This window comes from Rhinopithecus roxellana, chromosome 16 (genome assembly GCF_007565055.1).
Source record: "Rhinopithecus roxellana isolate Shanxi Qingling chromosome 16, ASM756505v1, whole genome shotgun sequence".
Taxonomy (NCBI): Eukaryota; Metazoa; Chordata; class Mammalia; order Primates; family Cercopithecidae; genus Rhinopithecus; species Rhinopithecus roxellana.
In genome coordinates, this window is record NC_044564.1 from 39,512,316 (window position 1) to 39,534,304 (window position 21,989).

General features: G+C 43.3%; 1 protein-coding gene across 5 annotated transcripts in view; it reads left to right on the forward strand.

Moving 5' to 3' along the window:
• SYK (spleen associated tyrosine kinase) overlaps nucleotides 1-21,989 on the forward strand; it is a 78,766-nt gene that overhangs the window by 5,783 nt on the left and 50,994 nt on the right. The window contains exon 1 of one of the 5 annotated variants that reach the window (XM_030920418.1): nucleotides 20,203-20,370. The exons of the other annotated variants lie outside the window; for them this stretch is intronic. The gene's annotated coding sequence lies outside the window, so the exon portion shown is untranslated. Of the gene's footprint in view, nucleotides 1-20,202; nucleotides 20,371-21,989 lie in introns of those variants that run through there. 5 annotated transcript variants of the gene reach the window in all.

Sequence of the window (21,989 nt, forward strand, 5' to 3'; positions counted from 1 at the left end):
CACTGGGTTCAAGTCCCCCTTCTTTATTTGTAAGCTATTCTTGAAGCTTTTGTAAATGAAGCAGTCACAGGGGGCTTTGCTGTGATACCTAACGGAGACCGTGCCTGCAGTGCTCGGTACCTGGTGTGTGGTTAAAACTGACATAACTGTCAGAGCCTCTCCCAGGCGGGCTGACTCTGGGAATCTGCCCTGCAGTCTTGGAGGAAAGGCGCATCCAGATAGGTTTCAGATGAGCAACTACAATTGCCAAAGTTAGTTTCTCCTCCAAGATGGGAGAGCTTTCTAATATTTTCTTTTGGAAAAATTGTCAATTGCATAACTGATACACGAGTACATATCCTTCAGTACAGGATTCAGATAGAGTGAGCAACAGAAAAGCCTTCTTAACCTCCACCCTCAGTCCCAGCCCTGCCCCCAGTCGCACTATGGGGGAGCAGTTGGAGCTCTAACCTCCCCTCTTTCGTCCTGTGCATTCGTGTGTGTATGTGTGCACATCTTTAGAAGACATAATGGTGGGGTGTGTACGTCTTCTTAGTACCTTTATCTCTCTGAAACTTTCTTCTTTATTAACAATATGTTGGGGTGTGGGGAGGTCTCCATATTCGGTGATTATTGTATTTTTTATGACAGTCCAGAATAGGCATGTGGATTTGTTTTCTGGTTTTTGATGTTATAAACAGTGCTGCAATGAATGCACTTTTTCTTTCATTCTTTCCCTCTCCTTTGCCATGTGCACTGTGTTGTCATGAAACCATCAGGTAAGCCTTTATCTCAAGGAAGCCCTTCATCCCTGTCCATCCTGTTCTTCAGCCCATCCACTTAATTTTTCTATGATTATTTTAGCAAGCAGGTAGTTAATTTCCAAGGAATGTAGTTACTTCTTTAGGATTTTTTTAAAGTGATGTATTAGGTTCCTGGTATTTTATTACTTGTTTGAGTGCACCATTACCCCTCTCTCCTGGGGCATCAGTTCATCTGCTTGCATGCTTTGTGCCTCTCTCTCCTGGTGTCAGCTTTCCTGATGTGCTGGGTAGTTTTAGGTACCCTAGGCGTTAGTCTTTTTTTTTTTTTTTTTTTTTTTTTGAGACAGAGTCTCGCTCTGTCGCCCAGGCTGGAGTGCAGTGGCGCGATCTCGGCTCACTGCAAGCTCTGCCTCCCAGGTTCACACCATTCTCCTGCCTCAGCCTCCCAAGTAGCTGGGACTACAGGCGGCCGCCACCAGGCCAGCTAATTTTTTTGTATTTTTTTGGTAGAGACGGGGTTTCATCGTGTTAGCCAGGATGGTCTTGATCTCCTGGCCTCGTGATCCGCCCGCCTCGGACTCCCAAAGTGCTGGGATTATAGGTGTGAGCCACCGCACCCGGCCTAGGTGTTAAGTCTTTTAAGGCTGCATTCTTGCAGCCTGTCCCACATGAGACAGGAGGAGGGCAAGACCTGGATGTGCACAGGGCAGGATGGGTCCATAACTAGTCTGTGTGGTGTGTGGGTGGCAGGAACTCCCCATTCTTTGTGGATGTGGCCGTGCCTTCCCTGTTCAAACGAAGCCACACACATATATTTTCCTTCAAGGGGGCTTCTGCTGCTTTCTTGGAGCTGGGGAGCATCTACTCTTCCCTTGTCCTCCCGCTCCTCCCTGTTCCTTCCTCAGGTCTCTGTCACTTCTAAGGCACTCCACCCTTGGTCTTCTCCCACCTTGTACCCCCCACACTGCTGCCTGCTGCACCCCCTTCAGTGTGGCCTGTCTTGCTTCATGCCTTTCAAGGACAGCATTCATTGCCAAGCTACTCATGGAATATCTCCTCAGCTCCTCAGTGTGCTATGACTTCATTTTCTGTAATATTGTTTTTCATGTTTCTTCCCCTTCTCTGCATTTATAGCTGTGCATATGCTTGAGGTGGAAGGCCACCACTTCCTTTTGGTTAGCAACGCCAATCAGCTGATGGTCATGGCTACGCGGAGGAACTCACAGTGAGGGCGAGGCGAAGAGCCTGGCTTGAGCAGGCTGCATCGCAGGCCTTGGCGTTAGGTTCCCCAAATCACTGCCGGTGATCTTGTAGCTCCGTCATGAAGTCTGTCCTGCTTATTAGGACACTGAGAGTCCAAATTCATAGATTTCTTAGAAGCCTGTTTAAATATGCAGAGCATCTAATTCAACCCGATTAGAAACCGGCTCAGAAAGGTGAAGGGATTTGTCCAACCACTAAGTGATGCTACTGGGATTAGAACTCTCAAAACGAGGTGTTTCTAATCCAGAGCCAGAATCCGTATCCGCTACTCTAATAAGGCATAAAAGAGGATCTGCTGTCCTGCATAAGTGGTGGGCAGGTTTGGAGTCCTGTCAGCAGCTCAGGAAAGCTTGGAGAGGCAGAGGGAGGACACAGACTCTGTCAGACATGCCGATTTTACTCTTCACCAATGGTTACACAAAACTTGTTATGATCTTTGTGGCTTTTGCATTGAAAAGTTAAGCATATACAATAGGAATTAGACACAATCCCAAAACAATGAGAGGTTCAAGTGAGAACAGTGAAGCTTTTATGCATGCCTTCTTTCCGCAGAGATAAATTTACTATCCAGAGTGAACTAGAGCCTCGTGGGAAGTGAGTGCCGAGTCCCTAGCAGTGAGTGTCTCTGTCCTTCCCACATCAGACCTCCATGTCTGTGGCTGTCTCCCTACGGGCAGAACTGCTGCTCTCTGCCTGCGTTGCTATCATGAGGGTTGGGAGGGGACAGGTGTGGACAGATCTCAGACCCATTTCCCTCCTGTTCTGGAAACGTTTGTGAGGCAGGTGGGACTTCAATGATTTGGTCAAGGAAAGGCAGCTTGGCAGCTGGGGAGAAGGGCTCATGCTAGAAAGAAGACAGAAAGGCAAGTATTTGTGAGGGATGATTTCCCCGAAGGAGCCAGCAGTGTCTGCAAAGACTTCTGTGTAAGGTATTCCCCGGAGCTTGTTTCTTCTAAGAAGACTCTGGAAGCTGTGTCAGTGTCTGTTATGGAGGAATGGAGTATCAGTCTGATCGGGTTTTCATACCAAAGCACCGCGTACTGGACGGCTTGAACAGCCCAATGTGTCACCTCCCAACTCTGGGCCAAAGAGACTGAGGTCAGGGTGTCCCTGGGTGGCTCCTTCTGAGGGCTGGGTGGGAGAATGTGCTCCTGGTGTCTCCTTGCCTTGTGGGTGACTGTCTCCAGTTCCACATGGCATGCTCCCTCTGTGCCTGTCTCTGGGTCCAGATCTCCTTTTCATGTAAGGACACCAGTCATGTTGGAGTAGGGCTCACCCTAAGGACTTCAATGTGGCGTAATCATTGCTGTAAAGACCCTGTCCTTAAATAAGGTCTCACTTAGAGGAGTTAGGGAGTTAGGACATTAACATTTGAATTTGCAGGGGACACAATTCAACCTGTAACAAATGGGTGAGTGAAGACTGGCACCTCCCCTTGATGGACTTTCTGTGATGCCAAGAGCACCAGGGAGCTCTCCAGATACGAAGATGGAGAGATGTCTAAGGCCCCCGAAATGTGCCTGCTGTGTTGATGATTCCAGAACTCTGTCAGTGTGAACACCAAACACAATTAAGCACATTAAAATACTTACGATAAAGTGTTTCTTTCACTTTAGATGTGCAAAAACTTTAAAAAAGAGAGAGAGACTTATGAGAAGAGAAGACTCAGGGAAGAAATGTAAGATAAAGGTGTTAAGGGAGACAGACTCCATAAAATTGCAAGGTGAAGCTGCTGTAGGGAGTAGAACCCAAATACCATGCAGGCATAGGACCAAGGGAGGCTTTGCATACTGCGCAGGGGAGGTACAGGGCCGTGGATGAATGGGCTTGGGAAAACTGCAAATCGTTTGGAAAAAAACAAAACTTTGCTCTTTATATCAAAATAAATTCCAAGCTGAACAAAGAATAAAAATATAGCATTGAAATAATAAAGCTATTAAAAGAAAATTTAGGTGAGTTTTAAAATAATTGTGAAGAGGCCTGTCTAAATGTGATAAAACATACGAATTTATAATCATACTCACCACAAGATTGATAAGCACAATTTCCTAGAATTTTAAGTAAATCCCCATAAAATGAAAAAATATATAAATAAATGAAAAAATGGTAAGATATATTTAATTTCAATGCTTGTGATAAAGCATCAATAGCTTTAATATGCAGTGAGTTTTTTCAAATCAATGAGAAAAAAAATACAGGTGGGTGCTGACAGGGCTGTTTGATAATATCTTTTAAAATTTAAAACACAAGTGCTTTCACTGAATAATTTCACTTTTAGGAACATATTACACATATAAATTGACAAAAGTGGAGAAATATATATGCATACTGTAATTCATTACAACATTTTATTTTATAATAGCAAAAAAAAAAAAACCACTAAGGGAAGTGCAGTTGATTCATACGTTGGAATCCTATGCAGTCTTCTAAAAAATGTGGAATTTATTTCATTCACCAAATATAACAATGTCCAAGTTCTACTAGTGAAAAAGCAAGATGTGACATATCATTATATTTGTTTAAAAAACTCATGCTGGGTCAGGTGCAGTGACTCACACCTATAATTCCAGCACTTTGGGAAGCCGAGGTGGGTGGATTGCTGGAGCTCAGGAGTTTGAAACCAGCTTGGGCAACATGGCAAAACCCCACCTCTATGAAAAATACCAAAAAAAAAAAAAAAAAAATTAGCCTGGAGTGATGGTGTGCACCTGTAGTCACAGCTACATATGGGGCTGAGGTGGGAGGATCGCTTTAGTCCAAGAGGTCAAGGCTGCAGTGAGCCGAGATCATGCCACTGCACTCCAGCCTGGGTGACAGAGCAAGACCCTGTTTCAAAAATAATAATAATAATCGTAATCATAATAAGTAAAAACTAAAAATCTCACACATGCACATAATAATTTAAGTGATACTGGATTGTTGTTTACTACTTATACATACATTTCTGCCTATACATATTCTGTCCAGTGTGTACACATGTGTATGTAAATATGTAGTGTGATCTGGAAGTGTAAGCACCAAATTAAGAACAGCAGTTTTGGGGGGAGGGGAATATAATTGGTTTAGAGAAAAAGGTGAAATCTACATTTTTATTCTGCCTACTTCAGTGTGCCTGCAGCATTTACAATGATCAGGAGTGTGTATATTTTTCAGCTTAGAAAAATGATAAGAAGAAGGTTTCCTTGGGGGGAAAGGGTGAGTAGAATGAGACCAGGAAGAGAAGTAACTTAGAAACACGTTGTGCATCGTGACTGCTGGCACCATTCTGTCCTCCAATGAAGGGTGAGGCTTCGAGAGGTTCAGCGGTTCACCCAAAGGTATGCAGCCGTAGTTTCAAACATGCTTGCTTTCTCCCTGCCGTCACTCAGGTCCTGAAGCCCAGGCCACCTCCAAGGACACTGGGGTGCTCTGGTGTGCAGCCTGCCTTCAGATGTTTCTTAAAGCCACTCCTACTCCACCCCACCCAGTGCAGCAGCCAAGATTGAGGACCACCATTTGGCAGCTAGTTCATAGGATTTCACAGCACACAAACACATCTTTAAAGGCTGACGAGGATGCCACCAAATTGGCATTTATTGGTATGCTGGGTATATAGGCAGCTGTGTGTGCCTTTGACTGCAAAGACACTGGGCAGGCCAGAGTGGCCCCTCCCCATTTGATGTGTGTGTGTGTGTGTGTGTGTGTGTGTGTGTGTGTGTGTGTGATTGAGAGAGAGAGGGCTTGTGTTTTTCTGTTGCGAAGAGTCCTTTCCATAGGAACTTATTTTCTCCTAAGGTTTGCCATTCTGCAGAATTTTTGGAGGAAGGCTTTAGAGTGAGAATGTCAGTGCATTCTCAGCATGCAGCTGTAAGCCTTGCAGGAGGTGAATGCACAGGAAATAATTATCAGAGGAAGAAATATGTGCACTGGTCAGATAGGAAAACCGACCTGTAACATTTCTACACAACATGATTTGAATGGTTTTCGTCTTTAAGATTATTTTTTAGCATTATGCTTAGTCCACCGTGCTTTATTCTGTCAGACTATTTGTCATCTGCATGCTTCATGTGGAACGTCTTTTTCTTGTGAGAAGGACGTAAGTAATTTCTCTTCTGGTTGAGAACTTGGGCCATGGTTTCTTGGTGTCTGTGGCTTGGCTTCTGGGCCTTACTGGCTGCAGCTGATGGCGACCAGAAGGGCTGTTCTTGTGGGTCATTAGGGGATGGGCTGCTGCTGCTACCTCCCCATCCCAGCTGCCTCCATCACCACTGTGCCATACTCGCCCAGGAGAGGCCCTGGAGTCATCACATGCCCCCGTGTTTACACTTTATAATAAAATCTCTAGAATTGTGCCTTTGATGTGTAAACGTCCAGTTCCAAGAAGTGGCTCTAAAGCCCTCTCTGAGGGCGGGGTGGTTGTCAGAAGCAGACCAGGCCCTGGGCTCTAGATTCCATCCTTCAGTTGAAACTTCTGGGGGCTGGTAGTACCCCATCTGCAAAATGAGGTTAAAAATACCTAACCCTTGGGTTGCTATCAAGCTCAGAGATGCTTTATGTAAAGCACCAATCAGACTGGCTCACAAAGACTAGGCCCACTGTCAAATGTTCATGGTTTGAGTGCAGGATGTCAAGGATTAATAGCTACCGGTTACCAGGGAATTGAAGAGAGGGTTCTTTTACAAGCAAAAAGATTTTATGAGAGGGTCACAGAGACAGAGTGACTCTTGCCCAACAGTATCATAAGCAAATAAGCTGCGTCTAGATCCTAATCATGTGTGTAGGGCCCTGCTGGGTTTAATAAGCTACACATAGGGGGTGTGTTGTCCTCCACTCTCACATCCCCAGTCACTAGACAAGGCCACTGCCCCAGGGGGCATCTTACTCACAAGCTCTAAGAGACTTTTTCGCATGACTTTGGCCTTTGCAGTTTTAAAATGTCCAGTTGGAGACCATGGCATGGAGAGTTTTTTATACTCTCTTCCCAGCGTGGCACCCTCTTTGCATATTGTGGGCACTCTTAAAGTTGTTTCTCATATTTTAATATATCAGATATGACTTGGATACAGTTAACTAAATATTTAGAGAAAAATGTATCGCCCCCATTATCAAAAGAAAACCCAGAGCCTTCAAGTCTGGCCTAAGTAGAAGGAATTTCTGGAAGGGAGAATTGCCAGGACCACACAGTCTCTGGTCCTGGGGGTGTGTTTAGAAGATGCAGCTCATCATGTCATCTGTCATCCCTGCTAAGGATGTTCAGTATGGGGCCACTAGCCACATGTGGCCATTGACCAATTACTCAAAAGCATTTGAAATGTTAAATTTCATTTAAAATTTAAAATTCAGTTCTCAGTCACCTTGGCCACGTTTCAGGGACCAGTTGCCACACGTGGGTGGTAGGTCTTGTCAGGCAGAGTAGAACAGGTATTTCCATTGTTGCAGCAAGGTCTGCCAGACACCAAGCTGCTCTCAGCCCATCCCCTGAGGGGCCCAGGAGGGACATGAACTTCCACCCACCTCTCCACTTTCCCAGCTCTCAGTGCCACCCCTTGCCTAAGTGCATGGTAACACTCGCCACTATCTCACGTGTTGATAACCTGCAGCTCCCAATTTTCTTAAGAGGATCCGACCCTGGGAACCAATGAGGGCAGCAGGAGTGTCCTCTCCTTTGACATGAGAACTTGAGTCTTGTCCATGGGGCTCTGACCTGGCCCTTTCCATCCCCAAGGCTGTAACATTCTCCTGCTTAACACACACACACACACACACACTATAATGTTACTTCTCAGTCACCCAGGAACTGACATCGTTCCCAGTTATTTCCTTGCAGCAGTCCTCCAAATGGTAACACAGCCTTGGAGAAAGCTACGAAGTCGCGTATCCTTGGGGTAAGCACTCTTGGTTCAGAATAGTTTCTGAAAGAACAAACCAAGTTTTTCCTTAAGAGGGTTTTGAGGGACTGGAGAAAACCTTAATGCTGGTTCCTTTCTCTTTGGTTAAAAAAAAATCCAACGTAGTTTCCTTGAAGCATCTGGAACCTGAGGTTTTGTCCATTTTGAAAAGAAGATATGGAGAGGGAACGTGCTTCTCACGAAGGCAAAACAAAAAAATAAGATGCCAAGCAAGTGGCCCTTGTACTTTCAAGTCCAAGAAACAAGGCGTTTGTTTCTGGGAATGCCTTCCATTTGCTCACTTTGTAAGTACTCAAGGCGGGCTGAGAGGGGAGCATTCTGAGGTGCTCCAGTGAGCAGAGGAGGGGTCCTACCACTGGCCTCTCGGCTCCAGCCTTGCCTCACTCCAGGCGCTGGGGCAGAGATGTGTGGCTGGCCTGTCTCTGGAGTTCCTGTGCTGCTTAATTTGAGTAGAGATAAAATGCCACAAGAGAAGTCGTTTTGAAGGGTTTGTCAATTATAGGACTTCCTTTCATGATTCAGCCTGACTCCAGGAGGTGGAGTCACGTGCTGCCCGCCTAGGGGAGCTTCACCCCACCACCAGCACTCAGGTTCCACTTGCGGTAAAAGGTGCGATCAAGATTCTTCTTCCTGAATTATTATCTTAACAAAATTGATATGTCTAAAAATTGAGTTAACACTTTCATTCACTAAAAATGTTTTTCGGAATGATGCCTTTCATGTGACTTCTTTATAGTCCCACGGGAAACTGGGAATATGCTCAGCTCTGTGCTTGTTCCCCTCTGTTTGGGAGCCTGTGCGACTGCTCACTTTGCAGTCAGCTCTGGATCAGTTTTGAACCCCAGAACCTTCCACATAGAGGTGATAATTCTAGATAATTCTAGAGCAACTGCTACTCTATCCTGGCTGTATGCTGGGCTCTTTAGAGAGCTTTACAAGAAATACCCATGTCTGGGCCTATGCCCCAGAGATTCTGAGTGTTAGGGCTGGGAAAAGAGCACCCTGTGTGATCCTAACCTGCAGCTGAAATGCAGAGCCACTGTTCTCAGCTGGAGCTTTTCATTGTTGTTTTTGTTTATTTGTTTTGTTTGTGAATTGAGCTTACTAATGGAAGCAGGAGCTTGTTCTGCTTAGCGGTCGTGAGAACCACCTAGGCAGCGGAGGCTGCCCTTAGAATCTGGTTCACTGGGCTGTGCTGGGCTGGACATTGGCAGTTTTAGGACACATCTAGATGGAGTGATTTTGAAGCAGGTGTTTAGAAGGCAGATAGCTGTGCTTCTGTTCTTCTGATTCTTGACAGAGACATCAGAACCTTCCACAGTCATTTCAGTCTAAGTCCTGAAAGCGTTCACTGCCAGCCCTGAGCCTAGCTGGATTATGTGCCTCTTGTTGGACACATTTGCCACCTCTGAGAACGGTGTGGATGTAACTCTTCGGTCTTCTGGCTTGATGTGTTTCCAAGGAGAAGCTTGAGGCCCAGTAATATTTTAAAAGTTTTTGGATAAATTTAATCTTACATAATTATGGGGTACACAGTGATGTTATATCTGTACAGTGTGGAAGGGTTGAATCAAGCCAGTTAACACACCCATCATCATCAATGCTTATCATTAATCCTCCTCTCTATCTGCAACTTTGTACTCTTTGACTGTCATCTCCTCATTCTCTCACTCCCCAGCCCCTGGTAACCACTATTTTGTTCTCTGTTTCTATGAGTTCAACCATTTTAGATTCCAAATATGAGTGAGATCATGAGGTATTTGTTTTTCTGTGCTTGACTTATTTCACTTTATGTAACTTTCTCCAGCTTCTTCTGTGTTATCACAGACAATAGAATTTCCTTCTTTTTCATGACTGAGTAGTATTCCATTGTGTGTGCACCACATTTTCCTTAGCCATTTATTCCTTGACGGACTTTTAAGTTGATTTTGTATCTTGCTTTTGTGAATAGTGCTGCAGTGAAGCATGGGAGTACAGATATCTTTTCAACATAAATTTGTAAACGTCCTTAAGATATTATGAGTTGTTTTTTTGTTGTTGTTGGTTTTGTTTTTGTTTTTGTTTTTTTGCAATTTTTTGTTTTTGGCTCATCAGCTATCATTAGTGTTAGTATATTTTATGTGTGGCTCAGGACAATTCTTCTTCTAGCAGTGTGGTCCAGGAAAGCCAAAAGATTGCACACCCCTGCTCTAGAGGTTCCTGGATAATATGCTCTTTTAACCCCTGTAGATAAGACTTTTTTTTATTTCTGGAAATTTTATAACTTTAAGCATGTGTTCTACTCCTTTATTTTAATTATCTATTTCAGGGATGTTAATTTTATATATTTTAGATCTCCTCTGTCTTTCTCAATTTTTCTGTTGAATTCCTGAAGTCTTTGTTAATTCCTATTTCATTTTTCTCAAGCTCCACAGATCCTGTCCCCCAGTGTTAATATCCATTCACTTCTCCCTGCTTGATATAATAGCCATCATTTCTTTTCTGGCCTTTTCCCCTGATCTCTGCCACTTATCGTTGTTGTCTTTTTTTGCCTCTTCCTCTCTTTTGAGCTGTTATTTTGACCAAGTGATTATTCTGTTAAGTTCTTTGATTCCGTATCTGTGTGTGGTCATGGCTTCATCTGCCTTTTGGGATATTTTTCTAGTGAATGTCCTTTGCCATTTGTTTCTCCTGTTGCTTCTCTTCTTTAATTTTTTCAGCATAATTGTACAAACCCAAGGTAGGATCCTCATCTTTGAAATAAATCGTGGAGGGGCCTTGGATATGTTCCAGCCGACCAGAATATTTCCTCCTTTCTCAATAATGTGTCTGTGTGTGAGAGAGAGAGAGAGAGAGACAGAGTGAAAGAGAGAGAATGAATTGGTTTAATATGTATTTCTCCCCAGTGAGGCTGCCAGCCATTCAGTCTCCTCTCTTCAGCACTCTAAGAAATGGTTGACTTTCCATTGCTGTGTATATCCTTCCACTCCGCAGGCCTTGTCTGAAGTCTACGGCAGCTGGTCCCCACTAAGGGTCTTCATAATCCCAGGGTGAACACAGCTGCATTGGGCTCTGCTTGCGGCATGTTATTGCTCAGGATCAGGAGTGCCCACTGGTTCCATTGTGTTTCTCTTTCTGGTTCTTGTTGCAAGGTCGTTTCAGAGAGGAAGGGGCAGTGTCTCTGCCAACACCCAAGCAATCTGATATTTTGATGTTTATCTTACAGAGTGACTTAGAGCATGTGGCATCGAAACGAAATCGATGGTTAAAAATCAACAAATAAGCAGGAAACAACTTCAGAATGACCAAAAAAGTTCCTGGGGCACTCTCAGCTTCCGCCAGCCTCTCTGCTGGTCAACCAGGCCATTTCATTAGCTTTGATCTGTTCAGCACATTGAGTTATGGGGAGCCTCCCAAGTGTCAGGAGTGGGGTGAGGTAGCAGGGGCTGTCGCAGCAGCTGAGAGGCTTCCCTGCACTCGACTTATTTACGGTCAGATCGTAAGGAAGCATGGGAGCCCAGCATCAGGCCCTGGTCATGCGTAATCTCATTTATTCGTGACAGCAACCACAGGGTTTTTCTTTGGGAAAAAAATTATAAAATACAGAAAAGTGCAGCACCATCCAAATTAATAAATGTTGCTATTTTACCCATTTATGCCTTTATTTTTCCTAAAAGAAGAACAGTCCAAATAAAGTAGAAGCTATAACCTTTTATGGATGAGGAAGTAGAGAGTAATCTGCTCAAGGCTGGCTAGCTGGTGAGCAGCAGGCCTGGCTCAGGCCCCTCTGGTGCCGCTTATTTAGGCTGCATGGCCTTCTTTGCCCTGCAGGAATTACGCTGGTTCGGCTGTGCAGGTTGGTGACTGCAAATATCAACCCCTCTAATAGAAAACCAGGCAGATTTTTCTCATGCCATCAGCTGATTTTTGGTATATGTAAATAAAACCTATGTTTTTGAGAGTAGCAGGAAACATTTTGTTAGAAAACCAAATGAATACAGGGAGATATGACTATCAGGAGCTGAGACTCATATTATAATTTTTCGAGTACTAGTATCTGTGTATTGATTTTTACAGTAATTTGTACTTTCCCATCCAACTTGTTTGTGACCACTGAGGCCCTTTGTGAACATCTTAGAAGTCACTCAGAATGGATAAAGAATGAATGTGAGTCACCCATAGCAGTCTTACGTGAGATAATACGTGGTTGATCCTCAGTATTCATGGCTTCTAAATTTGTGAATTTGCCTGCTCTCAATCATTTATCTGTAATCCCCAAATCAATAACCTTGATGCTTTCAAGGCCATTTGAGGTCATACACACAGTGTATTAGTTCATTTTCACACTGCTGATAAAGACATGCCCAAGACTGGGACGAAAAAGAGGTTTAATTGGACTTACAGTTCCACATGGCTGGGGAGGCCTCAGAATCATGGCAGGAGGTGAAAGGCACTTCTTACATGGTGGCGGCACGAGAGAATGAGGAAGAAGCAAAAGCGGAAACCCCTGATAAACCGATGAGATCTTGTGAGACTTAATCACTATCACAAGAATAGCATGGAAAAGACTGGCCCCCATGATTCAATTACCCCCCTGCCCTGGGTCCCTCCCATAACATGTGGGAATTCTGGGAGGTACAATTCAAGTTGAGATTTGGGTAGGAACACAGCCAAACCATATCACCCACACCGGCCCCCTCAAATCTCATGTCCTCAAATTTCAAAAGCAATCATGCCTTCCCAATAGCCCCCCAAAGCCTTAACTCATTTCAGCATTAACCCAAAAGTCCAAAGTCTAAAGTCTCATCTGAGACAAGGCAAGTCCCTTCCACTTCTGAGCCTGTAAAATCAAAAGCAAGCTAGTTACTTCCTAGGTACAGTGGGGGTACAGGTGTTGGGTAAATACACCCATTCCAACTGGGAGAAATTGGCCAAAACAAAGGGATTACAGGGCCAATGCAAGTCTGAAATCCAGCTGTGCAGTCAAATTTTAAGCTCCAAGATGATCTCCTTTGACTCCAGGTCACACATCCAGGTCACACTGATGCAAGAGATGGGTTCCCATGGTCTTGGGCAGCTCCATCCCTGTGGCTTTGCAGGGTACAGCTTCCTTCATGGCTGTTTTCACAGGCTGGCATTGAGTATCTGCGGCTTTTCCAGGCACATGGTGCAAGGTGTCAGTGGATCTACCATTCTGAGGTCTGTAGGACGGTGACCCTCTACTCACAGCTGCACTAGGCAGTGCCCCAGTAAGAACTCTGTGTGGGGGCTCTGACCCCACATTTCCCTTCTGTGCTGCTCTAGCAGAGGTTGTCCATGAGGGCCCTGCCCCTGCAGCAAACTTTTGCCTGGACATCCAGGCATTTGCATACATCTTCTGAAGTCTAGGCAGAGGTTCCCAAACCTCAATTCTTGACTTCTGTGCATTTGCAGGCTCAATACCACGTGGAAGCTGCCAGGGCTTGGGGCTTTCACCCTCTGAAGCCAAAGCCTGAGTTCCACATTGGTCCCTTTCAGCCACGGCTAGAGCAGCTGGGACACAGGGCACCAAGTCCCTGGGCTGCATACAGCATGAGGACCCTGGGCCCAGCCCATGCAACCACTTTTTCCTTCTGGACCTTCAGGCCTGTGATGGGAGGGGCTGCTGTGAAGGTCTCTGACATGGCCTGGAGACATCTTCCCCATGGTCTTGGGGATTAACATTAGGCTCAATGCTACTTATGCAAATTTCTGCAGCTGGCTTGAATTTCTTCCCAGAAAATGGGTATTTATTTTCTATTACATAGTCAGGCTGCAAATTTTCCAAACTTTTATGCTCTGCTTTGTTTATAAAACTGAATGCCTTTAACAGTACCCAAGTCATCTCTTGAATGCTTTGCTGCTTAGAAATTTCTTCTGCCAGATACCCTAAATTATCTCTCTCAAATTCAAAGTTTCACAGATCTTTAGGACAGGCACAAAATGCTGCCTATCTCTTTGCTAAAACATAACAAGAGTCACCTTTACTCCAGTTCCCAACAAGTTTCTCATCTCCATCTGAGACCACCTCAGCCTGAACCTTATTGTTAATATCACTATCAGCATTTTTGTCAAAACCATTCAACAAGTCTCTAGGAGGTCCCAAACTTTCCCGCATTTTCCTGTCTTCTTCTGAGCCCTCCAAACTGTTCCAACCTCTGCCTGTTACCGAGTTCCAAAGTCGCTTCCACGTTTTGGGGTATCTTTTCAGCAACAGCCCACTCTTCTGGTACCAATTTACTGTATTCATTTATTTTCAAACTGCTGATAAAGACGTATCTAAGACTGGGAATAAAAAGAGGTTTGATTGGACTTAAAGTTCCACATTGCTGGAGAGGCCTCAGAATCATGGAATGGGGCAAAAGGTACTTCTTACATGGCAGCAGCAAGAGAAAATAAGGAAGAAGCAAAAGCAGAAACCCCTCATAAATTCATCAGATCTCATAAGACTTATCCACTACCATGAGAATAGCATGGGAAACACCGGCCTCAATGATTCAATTTCCTCCCCCTGGGTCCCTCCCACAACATGTGGGAATTCTGGGAGATACAATTCAAGTTGAGATTTGGGTAGGGACACAACCAGACCATATCACAGAGTGGCACAAAATTTCAGCCACTTGCATTTTCCAGACACTCCAACTCTTCCTTTCACCTCATATTGTAAGTAAATGTCTTTTTCCCAGTCCACTTAGTGCCATATTTTTTTGCATTTTTGTTCCTTTTTTCAAATCATGGTGACTTTGCTGTTTAGAGTAGCCCCCAATTGAAGTGCTATCTGGTGTCCCTAGGCGTAAGAAGGCTGTGTTGTGCCTTATGGAGAAAATTTGTGGGTTAGAGAAGCCTCTGTCAGGTGTGAGTTATAGTTAGTGCTGTTGGCCATGAGTTCAATGGTAATGCATCAACAATAGATATGAAATAAGGTGCCTTTACACAGAAACACATAAAACAAGTGATGCATTAATCAGTTGATGAAAATGTGGTGACCGCAGGCTCTCAGGCACATAACCCCTGAGAAGCAATGGGCTACCACTTGCTAATTCAGTTTTGGGGGTGACTTTATGGAACATATAACCTGAAATAACAAGAATAAACTATATTTTACTTCTTTCTTTTACAAAGCAAGGAAATAATTTTTAAAAGCAAGTTAAATTTGACTCTTTTTGTAAGAGATATGGTTTTGAAATGGTTGACCTGTTTTATAATACAGAGAAAGTCTCTTAGCCTTACACTTTATATTAGTTAATTAAGTCAGCAGATTTTTATTGGGCTCCTATGATGTGACTGGCACAGTTTTGGTACCAGAAGGGCATCAGCAAAAAAAGTCCAGAAGTAGACAGATCACAGCCTTCAGGATTAAAAGTAGTCTCATCAATGTGATATTTCTGTTTAAACTTAGTAGCAAGTCCAAAATAAGAATCTTCTAATTATCACACATTTGTCTTATGAAAGAATAATTTTTCATAGTCAATATTTCTAAAACATAATCAGTATCTTTCTCATTAGCAGAGACTGACTGTATGGCAGATGTACTTGCACCTGCAGAAGCTGGAGAAGGGTGATGATTTAGTATAGTGCACACCCACCAGGCAGTCCTCCTGGCTCCCAATATTTAGGCCCACAGTATGATCCTAGGTCATATTGGGCACAGGCTCACTCAGAGACTATCAGGCAGAAATCTCTGCCCCACTGCACGGCAGCTTCAAGCATTGCCTTCAGTGGGAATCTTACTTGCACTCCACACAGCTCAGGTACAAGGCCCTGAGGTCTACACCTGGAGCTAATTATCTCTTTGAATAACACCATAGACATAGCTACCAGAAAATAAAAGAAACTGAAAGGCATGATTAATACAAGCCTCACTAGGTTCTTAAGGTGAAGATCTGAGAAAGTGCTCCTCATGGCCCTGGTAGGGACCACTGTGAAATACACCTAGGCTTTCTCCATGACAAAGGTTACTCTCCAAGGGAAAACACTTTGCAAGAGCCTTGCCTCAGCTGGGAATTCCCAAAGAAATTCCTCAAGTTCCAGCACCCTCCTCACTTTATCACTTAAAGGACAAAAAACTCGTAGTCAACAGGGGTCAGGGCTTCCAGGAAATTGTTACAGAATGGTAAAAGGGTCGAATATCCAAGAAGACATAACAATCCTAAATGTGTATGCACATAACAACAGAGCATCAAAATATGCAAGACAAACACTGATAAGACTGAAAAGAGAAATAGACAAATCCTATCTTATAATTAGAGATTTTAATCTCTTTCTCACAATAGTTGATAGACCAAATAGATAGGATAAAAATGACCTGAGCAGTACTGTCAGTCAACTTGATCTAACTGACATTTATAAAATATTCCATTCAACAACAGAAAAATCCACATTCTTCTCAAGCTCACATGGCATATTCACCAAGATAGAGCACATTCTTGGAAAACATGTTAACACATTTGAAAGAATAAACGTCATACCAATTATGTTCTCAGAACACAATAGAATTAAACTAGATATCAACAACAAAAAGATGGGGGTTTTGGGAAATTTCCCAAATACCTGGAAATTAAACAACAGACTTCTATATAATCTATGTGAAAAGAAGTCTCCAAAATTTAAAAAAATATTTTGAAGTGAATAAAAATAAAAATATAATTTATCAAAAATTTTGGGATGTAGTAAAAGCAGTGCTTACAGAGAAATTTATAACACTAAGTACACACATTAGGTAAAAAATATACAAAGCAAATTACTTGTGATTCTACTTTTAAGAAACTACAGAAAGAAGAGCAAATTAAGCCTAAACCAAGCAAAAGAAAAGAAATAATTAAAATTAAAGCAGAAATCATTGAAATTAAAAACAGGAAAACAGTCAATAAAACCAATGTTGGTTCTTTGAAATTATCAACCAAATTGATAAACCTTTAGCCAAGAAAAAAGGAAAAAAATGTAGAAGATGCAATTTACCAATATCAGAAATGAAGGAAAGGTCATCACTGTTGATCTAGTAGATATAAAAAGATGATAAAGGAAGATCATGAACAACTCTATACTCACAAATGTGGTAACTTAGGTGAAATAAACTAAAGCTTGAATGACACAAACTACTAAAACTTACAGAAGAAATAGGTAGCCTGAATAGCCTTATATCTTTAAATTTTAAATTAATATAACCTTTAAAACAGAAATCTTCAGGCCCAGATGGGTCCACTAGTGAATTCTATCTAACAGTTAAGAAAGAAAGAATACCAGTTTTCTATAATCTTTTCTAGAAAATAGAAATGGAGAAAACAGTTTCTAATTCATTTTATGAGTTCAGATTTCACCTAATACATTACAAGAAAACTGCAAGGCAATATTACTTATACATACAAAAACGCTCAGTAAAATAGTAGAAAATCAAACCCAACAATGTATAAAAAGATCTATGTGCCACAGCCAAGTGGAATTTATTCCAGGTAATGCAAAACAGGTTCAACATTTGAAAATAAATTAATGTGATCCATCACATCAATGGGCTAAAGAAGAAAAATCATATGACCATGTTAATAGAGGCAGAAAGGGCATTTGACGAAATCAAAACACTCTTTCATGGCAAAAAAAAAAATCTTAAACTAGGAATGGAGGGAAACTTTTGTAACTTGATAAAGAACATTAAGGAAAAAAAAACCTACAGGTAACATCATACTTAATGGTGAGAGACTGAACACTTTCCCTCTGATATTGAAAACAAGGTAAGACTGTCCTGTGTTACCACTTTGGTTCAACATCCTACTGGGAGCCCGAGCTAGTGCAAGAAAACAAAATAAAACTTATACAGATCAGAAAAGAAGAAATAAGGCATCTTTATTCACAGATAATACACATGTCCATATGGAGAACTTCAAAGAATCCATAAAACAACTCTCATAACCAATAAGTGAGTTTGCAGGATGCTAGATCAATATACAAAAGTCAGTTGCTTTCCTATATGCGAGTAGTAAACTACTGAAATTTGAAATAAGAAAAATTACCATTTATAATAGCACCAAAAAGACAAAAAACACAAAAAAATACTTAGGCATAAATCTAACAAAATATGTACAGGATCTGTATGCAGAAAACTACAAAATACTGATGGAAGAAATCAAAGAAGATGTAAATAAATGGAAAAGTAGTCCACGTTCATACGTTGGAAGACTCAATGTTGTTAAAATGTTCATTCTGCCAAGCTTGATCTGTAGATTCAACCCAATCCCAATCAAAATCCCAACAAGCTGTTTTGTAGATAATGACAAAATGATTCTAAACTTTACTTGGGAAGGTAAAAGACCCAGAATACCCAACACAACACCCACTAAAAAAGGGACAAAGTTGGAGGACTCACACTGCTCAATTTCAAGTCTTACTAGAAACAGATACAATTCCTGCCCTTATGGGACAAACAGACATTCATCAAAAATGCACATGCTAGAAAGTAAAGGTAAATTAAATCAAAACAGTGGTCAGTGGTACAAAAGGAAAGCATGTTGGTTCTGACGGTGGGGACAGGGACATGTTTATCCTGAGCTCAAAGGGTAATCTGGACAGTAGGAGGATTTTTAGCAGAGAAAAGGGCCACAGCTTAGAACATGTGAGAAGGGAGCAAGGTGGGGGCACTGACAGCCAGGGCTACTCAAAAGAGATGTGGAGGGAAAGGATGTTACGTGGTTTTGGAGACAAGTGGGCATGTGTGGGAGGCTGAGAGGTGAGATAGGTGGGATTGGCAAGGGGTTGACTTTAAGCAGTGTAGAGAAGGGAGTGATCTAAGAGGACTTGGATTTTTATCTTCATAAATGGATGGAGCTCTTGGGCCAAAGTTCTCAAACTTGAGTTTTTGAAATACAGAACCTAGAGCTTCACCCCAGAGTTTCTATTTGGCAGGTCAGGGTGGAACCCTAAGAATTTTCATATATTCCATGTTTCCTGGTGATGCTGACGTTGCTCGTCCAGAGACACACATTGAGAACCCAGCTCCAGGGAACAAGAAGGAGCTCCAGGTTAGGCAGGAAGGACCCATGCTTACATTTGGATGGGTTGACTACGAGTGCCTTTTTACCGCCACCTGAAGATGGTAGCTAAGAGAAGAGGTGGGCTTCAAATATTGGCTCCACCACATACTGTGTGTTCTTCAGCAAGCCAGTTGACCCTCCTGAGCCTCGATGGCCAAGTCTGTGAATTGAGGATAACAAAAGTATCTACCATTAGGGATGTTGTACAGATCAGTTGGTATCTGTTGAGTCAGGTACTCATGGAATAGCTGTTTTGCATTAGCCTCATCACCTTCATCATCATGGTCACTATGGCCAGCACTAAAGATGTACACCCAACCTCTCTGTGGCTGAAGTTTATCTTCTATAAAATGAGAACCTGTTTTTCATGAAGCTGTCATTTTCACAAATTTGGGGTGCAGGTGCAGATTGCCTACTGTTGCGTTTCTGAACACTTCCCTCAAGAGGCTCCTAACCCCACCCCAGTAAACTCATCAACATGACTCCTTCCAGCTTCCACGGCTCTGGGGAGGATTCCTTTTTATCTTGCATTTCCAGTGATGTTTCACGGCCTTTTGTGGAGTGGACCCTGGCTGAGCTTCTGGCTCTTCTTGAGCGTGGGGGATATCTCAGACTGCAGTGGGAAATTCAAAAGCTGCTTGCTTCACAAAGTAAGGGAATGTTAGTAGATGCTTGAAAAGTACCCTGAGGGAGCTGGTCAGAGGTGCTCTGTAAAGTTGCATCTGTTGCTAGCACCATGAGCAGCTGTCTGCCCAGGAGGCCTGGGAACAGGGACAGAGAGAGCTGGCACCCTTCCTTCCTCTGCCCTACACATTGGCCCTTCCGCCATTAAGACCATCTCCACTTGACTTTTTCAGTCTTCCGGCTGGGAATTAACATCTTGAGGTCTCCATTAAGATCTTTTCAAGGATGCTTTTCCTATTTGTTTCAATCTTCTGGTTGAATTTGATCCATGTTATGATGTCGGACTTTTTAAAAAACATAAAACAATCGGGAAAACGTTGCTATACCCATCCTAGCAATTCAAGACCAAGTTCATTTTGGTAAAAACACTTGGGAAAGGGCATCTCCAGGCTGGCTAATCACTAAATGGCACAGTCCTGTCCACTGACTCCTTCTTCAACTGGTGTGTGTTCTGGAGGGATCTATGTCTCAGAGCATTACTTCATTTTGAATGTGCAATTAAAAGAGGCCCCATGTTGCTGGGGATCTCACACTTCTGCTTTCTGGTTTGTTTTGCATGCTGACACTTTGAGGAAAAGCCCACTTCCCTAATTACAGACATCGTCCAGCAGCAGGAAGCACTCTGGCTTGTTGATGCCTGTCTTGTGCTTTCTCTCTGTTTCAGCTGTTTTCCTTTTAAGATACTCCTCAGATTTGTGCGCTTCTTCCCTTCCCACATTTTATACTGCCCAGCGCCTGGGATTCCAGACCTGCGTTTGAATCCAGGAGAGGGAGGTAGGTCAAATTTGTGGGAATCGAGCATATTTAGAAACCCTGACCTCAGGCTCTGCGCCTCTGTGGGTGTCTGTAGGAGGGATACTTAGGTTTCATGCCTGCGTCTGCGTTTCCTCTCCTCTGCCGCCAACATTCTCCCACTGAGCACATGTCCATCTTAAGCTGGAAGGTTTAGCGGTTTGCCATCTTGTCTTGCCTGCAGTTATGATGCAGCTAAACCATCTTTCTCTCCTTCCTATAACCTATGCCACTTTGCTTTAAGCATTGGGTATATTTATGTCTCAGGTTTATGAAAGACAATTATAAAATCTCAGGAGACCATCATAAGCCCTGTAATATCTTGCAGTCCTGAGTCACCCACAATTATTTTTTGACTGGCTAGGAAAAAGAATGCTAGCGATTTTTTTAAAATAGACATTCAATAAACTCTGGATATTTCTTAATCCACGTTTACTGTGTCCTTTTTGCTTAAGTCAGGTGTTTTGGTTTCTCTGGTAGCTGCAGGGTCCCCATAAAGGTTATGCTAATGAGGTAGTGATAGAAAAGTAAAATAGAGCCTGAAAGCGGGAAACTTCAGCAAGGTACTAAGGCACAGACAGGAGATGTTAGGTCTGCCGGCTGTTGTCATTGCATTCTGCTGTGGCCTCACCTCCAGGCCTTCACAGCTGAGTAGGAAAGGGTCTTGGGATGGGTACCAGGGCAGGATCAAGGAAAGCCTGCGACTGTTCTGCCCTTCTCATCATCCATGTGTGGTTTGCCTAGATAAAAACAAGACAGGAAGATCTATCAGGCATATTCAACATGAGTTCTTTTGTCTAGCATCTTGTTAGTCATTTGTATTTTTCCACAGAGAAGAGTGAGTGATGAGGTGGCCCTGGGACATGGTAGATGGTGTAGTTCACTGGGGAGACGTCCTTGGCCCCACTCAGGGTCAATATGGGCCCCAGACTGCTGGCTGCAACCCCACCCTGTCCTCTTCTGCTCAAAAGAGCATGCAAGGGACATTGCTAAGTGGCAACTGTGGTTGCAACCCAGCGTTCAGTTAATTATTCACAAAGGCTAGCTCTCTTTTTAATTACCAATTGCGTGTGCGTTGCGTGTGCGTCCCTTCCCCCTCCTCTGAGCACACCTGTGTGATGAGGCATGTACTTCTTCCTGGTGGAGAAGAACTACAGAGATGTCTCCCAGGTGGAGCCGGCAGCCCGGCCCGGTCACCAGCACAGCACAGTGACTTGACTGTCCTCCCTGGCTCCCTTCCCTACCCGTGGCAAGTGCCAACTTGCTTCCACTCACACTGAACGTGGTCAGCTTGCCTCCCTCTCACACTGTAGCACTTGAACAGGGCAATACTAGACGATAGCAGAGGTTCTCAGACATTAGAGTGCTTAAAAATCACCTGGGAAGCAGGCCAGGTGCGGAGGCTCACGCCTATAGTCCCAACACTTTGGGAGGCCAAGTTGGGTGAATCATGAGGTCAGGAGTTTGAAACCAGCCTGGCCAACATGGTGAAACCCTGTCTCTACTAAAAATACAAAAAATAAACCGGGTGTGGTGGTGTGCGCTGTAGTCCCAGCTACTCGGGAGGCTGCGGCAGGAGACTCTCTTGAATCCAGGAGGCA